Below are 13,687 nucleotides of genomic sequence, written 5' to 3' on the forward strand. Positions count from 1 at the left end.
TTCAATAATATACACCATTAATTCTAAGGCAGACTGATTAGAAAATGTGAGTCCTTTAATGCAACTACTACCGGTATACTTAGTTAATACCTAGTCTAATAATAGTAATTCAATTTTATAGTTTGGGTTATCATAATGTGTTTTTCAAATGACCTCTGTATAAAATACCATAAAATTAAAAAAAATTCAAGAGTTTTACCAACAATATTAATATTTATTTGAGTACAAAAATGATCCAAGATGTTACTGATAAAAAAAAACCCACAATAAATATGATTGACATGACGGATGCTTTCAAGGAAAAGCTGTAACAAAGCCATGTGCCTCTGATGCCAAAATAAGTTTATTCATCCGAACCAATCATATTCCCAGAGGAGTAGTTTTGTTTAATTTGGGAGAAGGCTGATTGGCCAAAACAAACAAAAAAGCTACATAGCATTTTTCCTATGGTGATGATTTTCTAGCAGTCTGTAAACATTCTTTCCCTCACACTGCCTCTCCTTTTCTTCCCTCCCTTTAACAAATATTTAATCAACACCTAATGTGTTTTAGGCATTATGTTAAATATCTGGGATTTAAAAATACAGCTCCTGGCCTTATGGATCTACTATCAAGTTGTGATGGGATGGGGAGACCTCTTTGAAAATAAAATGTACTTGATTAAAATAATTACTTATATTAACCTCATTATAAGGATTTGAAGGGGAATAGTGGGGAAGTGAAGAACTCTGCATGTGAAATTGGAGAAAGCTCTTTAATGGTGTTTTCACTAATGTGTTCTGAGAGATATATGGGAATATTCTTTCTCATCAGCATTGGGTCCCATCAGGACTTGTCTGGAGCCTTATCTCTGCTCACTTCCTCACACCCTTACACACACAAAAACCCCACAATTGCCAGAAACATGCTTCTCCCCTGCAGAAACTTAACTACAACCCTTATTTATTTATTTATTTATTTATTTATTTATTTATTTATTTCTTAATATATTTTAATTGATATCAGAGAGAGAGAGAGAGAAACATCACTGATGAGAGGGAATCATTGATCAGCTGCCTCCTGCTCACGCACACACTCCTTACTGGGGATCAAGCCCACAACCCAGGCACATGCTCTTGACTGGAATCGAACCCAAGACCCTTTAGTCTGCAGACCGAAGCTCTATCCACTGAGCCAAACAGTCTATAGTCAAAGTTGCAGTTCAATTCTAATTAAGAGTTCTCTAAAGCTCACAGAAAATGCTGCCTCCATCTCTGTAGTTTCCTCTTAGATATAGCCAATACAATCTCACACTACTTTTCTAATTGTTTGTCTCATCAATTAGACAAGAAACTGAGTACATGGTGTATCTTCATGGAGTCTCTTGGCTCTCCCAACAGGAAATGTAGTAGTTGATAACTACATGCAACTAGTCTTCTTTTCCCTGAGAGTTTGACAGATTCCTAATAATTTCTACTGATTCATTCCCTGTTCCCAATCATTACCACACATGTTCTGACATTTTATTTTAGGCGTAAGTAATAAGATTTCCAACCAATTAAAGAGTGCCATATATCTTTTTTTTATTTTTTTTGCATGAGAAGATGTACAAAAAAAAAAGATGGAAACACACTGGTTGTTATATCACCAATTAATAGTATGGTCTTGGTCCTTTCTAATTTAAATGCCTTAAAAAACATTTTAGTAAATTCATTCTCAGTGATAATAGAGCTTGTTTTGATTTAATAGGATTCTTTGAGAATGAAATGTTAAAGACAGTCTGAAAGAAAGGTGAGTCATACACAAAAAATACTGTGTGTATATAGTCATTAGACATCCCTCATGCTTACTGGTTTGCCGAAGGACACGGAAAATGTCCCCTTTCTGATGTATTTTCAATTTTTTATTTGGGCTTTTAATCAATGTCTTTCTAAAGTAGAGGGAAGAAAAATTGTGAACGATGTTTAAAAGGATGAAAAAAATGACTTCGGGTCTCCTCTCCTAAACTTGCAAGTCTTTTAATGATCTTGTTTTAAAATAGATGCACATATATTCTGCTAGGAAAACCATGACACTTTGATATTATGTCCTTCCCACAGCTATTTACTTCCCTAAGGAGAAAGTAAAAAAGGATTTTTGGACTTAAGGGGTCGGTTTATGATAGTGCCTTTATCTCCCCCTCCTTCCTTCTGCCTACACTGAACACAAAGACATTTCCTCAGAAGTTGAGGAGGAAAATGACATTTCCTCTGGGTTGTCCTTGAGCTCACAGCTTCAGACTTCTGATTTTCAAGATAACTCAGGCTGCAGCACATGTAAGAGAACAGGTCCTGCCCTCACTTAAAAGTTCAAAACTGTGGTAGAAAATGTGCCTGTATCAAGTGGCTTCTGAGCATGCGGAACCTATGCTGAGCTAACAAGGTTAAAGGTTGGCAAATATTAGGAGGTTAGGGTGAAAAGACTCAGTAAAGATCTACAGTAAAAGCTGCACAAAAGAGATATGATCTAGGGAAGGTCAAAGAACAGAAGACTTGATCAGCATGAAACATACCCAGTGATCCCAAATCAAAAAAGAGAGAGGGTTTGCTGAATGAGATGTCAGTTGATTTTCCCCCTCAAGGTGTTAAAATGTAGGTATATTAATGGGAATAACATATTTTTAAAGCCATGTAACAATTACCGATGTGAGTTCAATTTGTGTATGATTCAGGTCTGTTTTGCGCTAAGAATAACCATCAGGAAAATGCAGCATCTTTAAGGTGGGATCCAGAACTTAGGGCTGCCTTTTGAAGCTCCCACATTATTGCTTTTGCTTTTCTTTCACTGCTTAGACAATATTACCCCTGAACCACAAAAAAAATAAACCTGCACATCAATTTGTATTATGTCACCTCATAACATATTTTCAGTTTAATAAAGAGGTGTTCATTTCCTACAGCCCTCCAGGCACACTAATTATGTTATCATGTTGCTGTAAATTATATTAAACATATTTTTAATCCTCCTCCCACATTAGAGAAACTAAGCCATGTGGAGCATTGAGGGAGGCCAAAAATAGTTCTTCAATAGCTTTCAAAATGACCTCTCTAAAATTATAGTTCTTATTACATTATTGTTAACTAGAGGCCCAGTGCACAAAAATTTGTGCACTCGGCGGGGAGGGGGCGGCCCTCAGGCCCTCAATGTCTTTCTAAAGTACAGGCACTATCATAAATCGACCCCTTAAGTCCAAAAATCCTTTTTTACTTTCTCCTTAGGGAAGTAAATAGCTGTGGGAAGGACATAATATCAAAATGTCATGGTTTTCCTAGCAGAATATATGTGCATCTATTGTAAAACAAGATCATTAAAAGACTTGCAAGTTTAGGAGAGAAGGAGCCGTGAGCAGGGGCCGTGAGCCCTCGTGGCTCTGCTGATCCCAGAGCCATGAGGCCTCATGGCTCCACTGATATCAAGGCCATGAGGCCTCGCTGCTCAGCCAGGTTCATGGCAGTTTTCCTTCGCTCCACCACTTGGAGCCTAAATATGCAAATTAACCGCCATCTTTGTTGGTGGATAATTTGCATATCGCCCTGATTAGCCAATGGGAAGCGTAGCAGAGGTACGGTGAATTACCCTTTTTGTCTTTTATTAAATAGGACTAGAGGCCCAGTGCACAAAAATTTGTGAACTTGAGAGGGAGGTGGGGTTCCTCAGCCCGACCTGTGCCCTGTCGCAGTCTGGGAACCCTCGGGAGATAACGACCTGCTGGTTTAGGCCTGCTCCCAGGTGGCAGAGGGCAGGCCCAATCCCTAGGTGCAGCCCCTGGTCAGGCTCAGAGCAGGGCGGATTGGGAGGTTCTGATGCCACCCTCAGTCACGCTCAGGGTAGGGACGATTGGGGGGTTGGGGCACCGCCCCCTGTCATACTCAAGGCAGGGTCGATAGGAAGGTTGCGGCGCCACCCCCTGTCACGCACAGAGCAGGGCCAATCAGGGGCTTGGGGCACTGCCCCCTGTCATACACAGAGCAGGGCCCATCAGGGGGGTTGGGGCACCGTACCCTGTCACGCACAGAGCAGGGTCAATCAGGGGGTTGGGGAGCTCCCCCCTGTCACTCACAGACTAGGGCCGATAGGGGTGTTGGGGCACCGCCCCCTGTCACCCACAGAGCAGGGCCGATCAGGAGGTTGGGGCACCACCCCGTCACACTCAAGGCAGGGTCGATAGGAAGGTTGCGGCGCCACCCACTGTCACGCACAGAGCAGGGCCAATCAGGGGGGTTGGGGCTCCGTACCCTGTCACGCACAGAGCAGGGTCAATCAGGGGGTTGGGGAGCTCCCCCCTGTCACTCACAGAGTAGGGCCGATCAGGGGGTTGGGGCGCCGCCCTCTACCACCACAGAACAGGGCCGATCAGGGGGTTGGGGCACCGCCCTCTATCACCCACAGAACAGGGCCGATCAGGGGGTTGGGGCACCGCCACTGTCACACTCAGGGCAGGGCCGATGGGGAGGTTATGGCTCTACCCTGTCACACACAGAGCAGGGCCCGTGGGGGGGCGGGTTGGGGTGCCGCACCCTGTCACACACAGAGCAGGGCTGATCAGGGGGTTGGGGAGTTCTCCCCTATCAGGCACAGAGCAGGGCCTATCAGGGGGTTGGGGAACTCCCCCCTATCAGGCACAGAGCAGGGCTGATCAGGGGTTTGGGGTGCCTTCCCCTGTCACGGACAGAGCAGGGAAGATAGGGAGGTTATGGCCCCACCCCCTGTCACACACAGAGCCACAGGGTGATCAGGGGGTTTGGGCGCTGCCCCCTGTCACGTTGATCCCGGTGCCAGGAGGCCTTGCGGCTCCACTGATCCTGGGAGGCATATTACCCTTTTACTATATAGGATAGAGGCCTGGTGCATGGATTGGGGCCGGCTGGTTTGCCCTGAAGGGTGTCCTGGATCAGGGTGGGGGTCCCCACTGGGGTGCCTGGCCAGCCTGGGTGAGGGGATGATGGCTGTTTGTAGCTGGTCACACACCCTTCAGTGTGGGGGTCCCCACTGGGGTGCCTGGCAAGTCTGGGTGAGGGGCTGAGGGCTGTTTTCAGTCTCGCGGGTGACTGAAGCTCCCAACCGCTCCTTTTTTTCTTTTTTTTTATTCTGGGCCAGCTTTAGCTTTGAGGCTTGGCTCCAGCTCTTAAGCCTCCGCTGCTGAAAGCAGGTTTCTGGGCTTTGTTTATCTTCTGTATTTGAAACAATGTTGTGATCCTGCTGGCTGAAGCCCGGCGACTAAAGCAGGTTTCTGGGTTTTGTTTAGCTTCTATATTTGTAACATAGTTGCTTAGATTTGCAGCTCTGAGGCCGGCAGCGGCAGGCGGGGAATGTTGGGTTCCTCTGTCACTGAAGCAAGCAATCCACATGTTCACTTTAAGCTGCCTGACTTCTGGCAGCCATCTTGGCTGGCAGTTAATTTGCATATTGCCCTGATTAGCCAATGGGAAGGGTAGCGGTAGTACGCTAATTACCATGTTTCTCTTTTATTAGATAGGACTAGAAGCCTGTTGCACAAAGATTTGCGCAATAGGCCTTTCTTCCCCTGGCTGCTGGCACTGGTTTTCCTCTGGCACCCGGGACCCAGGCCTTTGGTCAGGCTGCAGCGGCCGCAGCGAGGCTTGGCTTCCCCCTCCAGCTGCAGCAGAGAAGTCAAGCTTCTTCAGTCTTCAGTCTTCAGTCTTCACTCCACGCATGCATATGCAAATTAACTGCCATCTTTGTTGGGTTAATTTGCATACTCATCTGATTGGCTGGTGGGTATAGTGGAGTGACACCAATTTGCATGTTTCTCTTTTATTAGTGTGGATACTAATAAAACGGTAATATGCAAATTGGTCAGGACACCCTCACATACCAACCGAACAGCAGACTGAGTGGGGCAACCAGGCCCGCAAGGGGTTTAGTGAGGGACGACCAGGCCATCGGGGGGAGGGAGCAGTGAGGGATGAGCAAATGACTGAACAGCCGGCTGCGTGGGGCAACCACACCAGCATGGGGGGGGGGCGGGGGGCGGAGGGCAGTGAGGGTTGACCAAACGATTGAACAGCAGGCTGTGTGGGGCTACCAGGTTGGCGGGGGGTCCATTGAGGGGCAACCAGGCCAGCAGAGAGGGGCAGTGAGGGGTGACCAGGCCATCAGGGCAGGCCATGAGGGATGACTAGGCTGGCAGGGGGGGGCAGTTGGGGGTGACCAGGCCGGCAGAGGGGCCAATGAGGGGTGACCAGGCTGGCGGGGGGGGGGCAGTTGGGGAGAGCAGGCTGGCAGGGGGCATAGTTAGGGGCGATCAGGCAGGCAGACAGGTGAACAGTTAGGAGCTAGCAGTCCTGGATTGTGAGAGGGATCCTGGATTGGAGAGGGTGCAGGCTGGGCTGAGAGGATCCCCTCCCTATGCATGAATTTCTTGCACCAGGCCTCTAGTAATGGATATAAAAGCCTAAGCGACCGGCCGGTAGGTATGACATGCACTGACCACCAGGGGGCAGACATTCCATGCAGGAGCTGCCAAGTGACAACAACTATGCAGAGTGCCCTCTTGCACTCTGGGACCCCTCAGGGGATGTCTGACTGCCAGTTTCGGCCCAATCCCCACAGGCCAGGCTGAGAGACCTCACCTGCCAGAGTGACCCCACTCACTCTACAGATGCCCTTAGAGCCCTGGTGCTGCCCCAGGTGCAGCCAGTCTGTGAGGGACCAGGGGAGGTTTGCTCCAGAGCATGTTCAACCTGTCTCACGCAGTCGTGCCCTGCTGGCCACCTTCTAATTAATTTCCTTTGAATGTGCACGAATCTGTGCACCAGGCCTCTAGTGTGTAAATAAAATTGCATGGGAATAAGAGCTAGAACCTTCAGAATTATGGTATTCCTGGGTAGTAGTGGAGGGCAATGGAAAAGGTAGAAGATTTTAAAAATTTTAATCCATTTCCTGTGTTTTTTTTTCTAAAGGCTCTCAAGTAAACATAGGAAAGTGCTTTATTATGTGTGATGGGACCTTTGAATGTCTAGTACACTATTTCTAAGCTTTTTATATTGAAACATTATTTTAATTTTGAAATTTAGTAACAGCAACAACATCAATAATAAATGTAAGGTTGGTACAGAATTCCTGGTTTTTAGTATCTTAACATCTTAAGGTTGAAGGCATTGATTAATAAAGGCTACAAAATTCTGAATTCTCTTGTTATTAAAACAATAGAAATTCTATGATTAGCTGTTTTCAAGTTGTAAAATGTTATGATATTTATATGCATTCCAGAGTTTTAAAACATCAAATCTTTTATGTAACCTCCACTAAATATATTTTAATTTTTTTCTTACTTTAAAGATGCAAAGCTTCTACTGAGATTTCTTGTGGGCTATTTTCACTCTCAATTGTATCATTTGACTTTATGAAAAAAAATGGTATTATTATTTTTTTTAATTTTTTTTAAAATATATTTTATTGATTTTTTTTTTTTTTTTTTTTTTTTTTTTTTTACAGAGAGGAAGGGAGAGAGACAGAGAGTTAGAAACATCGATGAGAGAGAAACATCGATCAGCTGCCTCCTGCACGCCCCCCACTGGGGATGTGCCCGCAACCCAGGTACATGCCCTTAACCGGAATCGAACCTGGGACCTTTCAGTCTGCAGGCCGACGCTCTATCCACTGAGCCAAACCGGTTTCGGCAAAAAATGGTATTATTAAAAGTTAGCTAGCAATTTGAATTTTATGAGAAACTCCAATATTTCGCTAAATATTCTAGCAAAGTGAAAATGTATCTAAATAAAAGAAAGAATTTAATGAGGTTTTTTTTTTTTTTTACATATAATCAATTCAACCAATTAGGAATGATGATATTAACATTTCAGTATGTTCATTTTCCTCATATAGAGACATTTTATTCAATTCAGGCAATATTAATGGGATGGGGAACTTCAAAGTAAGTAGTGATTGAACATATACAGCTAAATTTATTCCAGTCTTAACTCTCAGTAAAAGAACTATGAAGAGATTCTTCTAAAGTTGCATTAACCTGTAAAAAAAGCAAAGGGAGAATATGAAAGAAAGTAGTAACAAGAAAATTTTGGAAACTTGCAAAAAGATAGGGAATAACAACTAACTTTACAGATTCAAGGAAGCTTAATCCAAAACCAATAGTGGAGAAAGCTGAGAATTAACCCAGTTTACATCATAAAATCTTCAAGAACATCAAAAATGAAGTGGAGGGCTGAAAGAAAGATGATAGGTAAAAAAATGTTTGTGGCTCTAGCCGGTTTGGCTCAGAGGATAAAGCGTCGGCCTGTGGACTGAAGGGTCGCAGGTTCGATTCCAGTCAAGGGCATGTACCTTGGTTGCGGGCACATCCCCAGACAGGGGGTGTGCAGGAGGCAGCTGATCGATGTTTCTCTCTCATCGATGTTTCGAACTCTCTATCCCTCTCCCTTCCTCTCTGTAAAGAGTCAGTAAAATATATTTAAAAAAAATGTTTGTGGAACAGATTCTTACACCCTATTTTCTTTACTTAATTGAACACCACATTAGATGATTGGATGTTTGCCCTCTGAAGATAATAAAAGAGAAGAGCTTTTGTATGAGGACACGGGTCAGTTGTATGAATAGGTACAATATCACAAAGAAAGGTTTAAGTTGTTGTATATATTCTGACTGTTGAATGAATGGTAAGGCCTCACAATTTTCTTCCTTGACTTGGATTCCCAATATGCCTAATATTGGAGATATTTGACTAACTCAAGAATATGCCTAATATTGGGGATATCTGACTAACTCAAGAAGACCTAAAGATGTTAATATTGTGACATTTTAAAAAATGGTCTAAGTGATTGTCAGAATTTGTAATGAACCTTTTAGTTCCCCACTGGTGAACATGAGTGGACAGCCAAGATTCCTCTAATATGAATACCAGAAACTAAAACAATAGACAAAATCAGGAGAAACAATTATTTGTGGAGAAAAAAATTACATATGTATGTGTGTATATATATATGCATATAGATGTGCATATAGGTAAATATATATGTATATATATATGAGTTTGATGTGTAATATATATTTATGTGTAAGCTTACATACTTATATGTATATTGCATATATAAAATTACCACTAATCTCCCCAGAAAGATAAAATTAGATATATCCATTACAAAGAAAAAGGTGCTAAAATATTCAGAAAACAAAATGACTTTTTAGAAATTGAAACTATGATAGCAATAATGTTCATTATAAGACGAAAAAATATAATTGAGAGTGAGTCAGAAAATTAAAGAATGGATAAGAGGAAAGTGATAGATTAAATATGGTTACCAGTATTTTGGGCACTTTTCTCATTGAAAATGCAGTCTAATTTCCCTTGAATCTGGGCTGCATATAATGACTGTTTGACAAATAGTATAGCAGAAGTGATGTGGGAAGAAAAGATGAACAGAGCTCACTGTCATCTATTAACTTTCTTTACTAGCGGCGTGTTCCTGGGGGAACAAGTGAATGCATTGTACTTGGTCTAATGTCCTGCACCTCTAGGTTCAGGACCTACTATTATTTGCTGAGAGGAGGAGACCTCGTGTATTGAAAGCCTTCAGTAGAATGTTCTCTAACTAAAGATAACCTTTTTTAAAAAGACAAACTTTCAAATCTATGAGGTATGGTTTCTGGGAGAATGTCACATAAATACAACTCTCTGAAATGTAAGTTGGCTAAAACTCAAAAATGATTCAACATTCTGGGAATGAATCAAAGATAAACAACAAGCCAAGATATTCATGGAAAGTACTGAATTTTAGATAAGAACAGCATGAATCCGTTGTATTTTTGCCCAAGACTGCTCCTAGGAAGAGATTACAACTATTATTCTGAATTAGAAGTGCATTTCTGATTCAGGAATGATTCAGAGGTGACCCTTGATGCCTCAAACCTCTCCATGTACTGCATCAGCCTTTGGATTGCCTATACGTTTGCATGATGAGTGAAGCTCAGAGTTGGGTGAGATGTTTGACTTTCGTGAGTCTCAGTTAACAATTTGATCCTGAGCATTAGTGGTTGTCAGGCCCAAGCCTTAAGCAACAGACAGCTTCCCATTCCTATCTATTGGAGCAATCTCTGCACAGTAGTGAAGGGGGTCAAAAGGGAAAAAATAACGTAAATACTTAAAAGCATGCATACATGTAGATGCATATAAATGTAGGCAGATTGTCATCAGCTGGCATCCCCTTTTCCTTCCTGTCCCAAACCAGCTCTCAGCACAGCCAGTCTCATCAGGGGAAATTCCCAGCTGCCGAAATAACTGTTTATATTGCAGGAACCTTCAAGATTTGGGCTTCCCTGGGTGGGACTAAGAATATGTTTGACTGGCATCGCTGGACAGAATGCACTCCTAGACTTGGGATGATCTGGGCCATGTCTGAGAGAGCCAGTGTCTCATCCGCCAGAGGGCCGAGGGGTTTTATCTGGGCTCTGACTTCTTTACATTCACTTTGAAGTACCTGTTTGGAACCAGGCCCTGGCCTTGTCTCAGATCTGGGACTCCAGGTGGAGAGCCCTTGAGGATTTATTCCTGCAGAATGTTCTCCTTGCTTCTCTTGATCTATTCTTCAAAGAGAAGCTAGTGATTGCAAACTAAAAAAAAAAAAAAAAAAAAAAAAAAAAAAAAAAACTTGAAAAAATTCAACATAGGAAAGGGGACACCATGACATTCTTGGATTTGGCAATGGTTTGTGGCCCCCAAATTCAACCCTACAGAAAAAGGTCTTATTCCTGAGTGTTCAATTTCTTCTAATGTTTCTCCCTTGAGGGGAGTGATAATAATAATTAAAAAAAGATGGTTAGATGGTTGAGGAAATAAATGTTTAACATACTAGAGGGGAGTGAACACTCATTCGGGTACTAGCAGATGGGTTTTGATAGGGTGCAATGGCCCCAGGTCAAACTGACCAGCTTGACCAGCCTCCCCATTTCGCCCCCCCCCCCCGGGAACCCCTCCCAGCTCTTATCAAAGACTGCTCAGTCTGTGGAATTGAGAAAAAACAGTGTTCAAACTGATCTTTGGAAATTGATGACTAAGGGGACAATTAATTTGAGAATAAAATAAAAGATTTTTGAGAAAATGTCCTTGAGAAAGTTTCAGCATAAGTAGCCAAATAATATTAATTATGAATTTAAGAGTGTTAATGATGAATTTATAGTATTATTGTAGCTGAATTGAATATAAATTGAAACTTTCTTGTCAGTCATAGTTGAAAATGCAGTCTGAGGCACCACCGCATGAATGAGCAAAAGGTAAGCAAGTCACGGTTTAGAAAAGAAAGCTGATAAAAAGTTTAAGGTGATAATTTCTCCTAATACTCGCTTTAGCTAGTGTCTTTTATACTTTAAACACAGTCTGAAAAATTTAAATCATATGTTTTTGTCTATTTAAATAGTATATTTTATTTCATTTTAAAGGAGAAAAGTGTGTTCAATTAAGTGAATTATCCTCTTAAAAAACCCATATCTAATTAAAACACACACACACACACATATGTGCGTGCATACTTGTGCACATATGCACACACACATACACACACACACACCACTGTAGGGACATATTATGTAAATGTGGAAGCAACTTTTATTTCAGTTAAAATCCAGAAATATTACCTTTTAGCATAATAAATTCCAGGACATCAGTTCCCCTTGGAGACTGTGTGTGGATTGGAGAGAAATACTGTACTACTGTTAAACACTCCCACCCTTTTATGAACAGGGTATAAAAATATAGCAGACTCAATCAGTATACCTCTGGGAATACTGCCCTACATTTAGAATGTGAACAGGTGAACAGGTCCCATACCGATCCACTTGTGAAGGATATTTTTACCTGAAACAGAATAGCAATTTGGTTACTGTGAGTGAACTTTTCCTGCAAGATGTTAGCAGAGTACCTGAAAAGACAGAGAGCTGACACTCCACTGAGCTGAAGGGAGAGTTTTATGAATAAATTTGCAGGTACTTGCTGATCAATGCCTGTAAGTAAGAACTTATTCTAAGACTTGCCTTTTTGCTCCCTACTTGATTGTGAAGTTGAAGACAGGAGATATCAATCCCCACCTATCTTTAACTATATTGGAAGAGTCTCAAATTCTACCAAAATCTCCCAAACATAATCCAGAAATTGTAAATGACTAAGTTTATGAACATGCAACATGATTCTACCCTTACATCCACAATCACTGGCCGTCACAGGTATTGCTAGCCTGGAACCCACAGCGTGGCACTTATTACAGAAATACACCTTTCCCCACAGTAATCTATATTTTCCCCAAACTTTCTGGCTCTCATTGATATCTGTTTGATCTTTTTTATTTACTTCACTTTCTTAAGTTTTCTCACCATCAAACTAAAGCAGAAATCATAGTGTGGGTTAAAATAGTATAAACATTAAGACACGTGGTAATAGATTCAAATCCTGACTACACAATTTCCTAGATATGTGACCTTGGGAAATTTACTTACAGTACCTTGGTTATATTATACGTAAAATGGACATAACTATGTCCAACTTACTTGAGCTTTCTGAGAAATAAATGCAAAGGGGTATGCAAAGTGCCTAGCACAATGATTGATAAACAGTATATTCTCTAAAATTATTGTTTACCTTCCCTTTTACTTAAGCACAAAGTAAAAACTCAGTAAATACTTGCTGACTGATCGATATATGCAAAAAATTTGTTCAATATAGATTAAATAGTATTTTAAGTTTGGTTAAACACATTTCATTATTACCTCGAATATCTTGTCACAATTTTCATGTCAAATGATATGGCCTCTATGTGAATAAACATAGATCTGTGATTATTTAATATCCAATTAATATTTTAGAGAAGACATTGCCACCATTGCAAGCCAAGTAATAAGAAAAACACAAAAACACACACACACACAGATATAAATGACCAGTTTTATTTTTTTTCAAACACTTAATACATTCAAGAATGATGTGCTTGCCCTAACCAGTTTGGCTCAGTGGACAGAGCATCGGCCTGCAGACTGAAGGGTCCCAGCTTCGATTCTGGTCAAGGGCATGTGCCTTGGTTGCAGGCACATCCCCAGTAGGGGGTGTGCAGAAGGCAGCTGATAGATGTTTCTTTCTCATTGATGTTTCTAACTATCCCTCCCCTTCCTCTTTGTAAAAATATCAATAAAATATATTTTTAAAAAAGAATGATGTGCTTGTCCTGGCTGGTGCTCTCAGTGGTTAGAGCATAGACCCATTCATCAGAAAGTGACAGGTTTGATTCCTGGTCAAGGGCATGTACCTGGGTTGCAGGTTCCTTCCCTGGGCCCAGTCAGGATGCATGCAGGAGGCAACCAATCAATGTGTCTCTTTCGCATCGATGTTTCTCTCTCTCTTTCCCTTCCTCCCCACCCCTCCCTCTCTTTCACTCTCTAAAAATCAATGAGAAATCATCCTCAGGTGAGGATCAAAAACAACAACAAAAAGCATAATGTAGGGTCATAATCACTAACAATAGTCAATATATTCTTTCTTCAAGGGAATATTCTCCTCTTGGCTGTTGTCATTATGTTTCTCAGCTAATTTCAAAAATGCAATAAAACTCTAGATATAAAATTGAACAATGAATCTATGTTAATTATACTAAGAAAATCAATTAAAAGAAAAAATAAATAATTCATATAGAATCAAATAGTTTAAATCACG

This window comes from Myotis nattereri, assembly GCF_964212035.1.
Source record: "Myotis nattereri genome assembly, chromosome: 7".
In the NCBI taxonomy this organism is placed as follows: domain Eukaryota; kingdom Metazoa; phylum Chordata; class Mammalia; order Chiroptera; family Vespertilionidae; genus Myotis; species Myotis nattereri.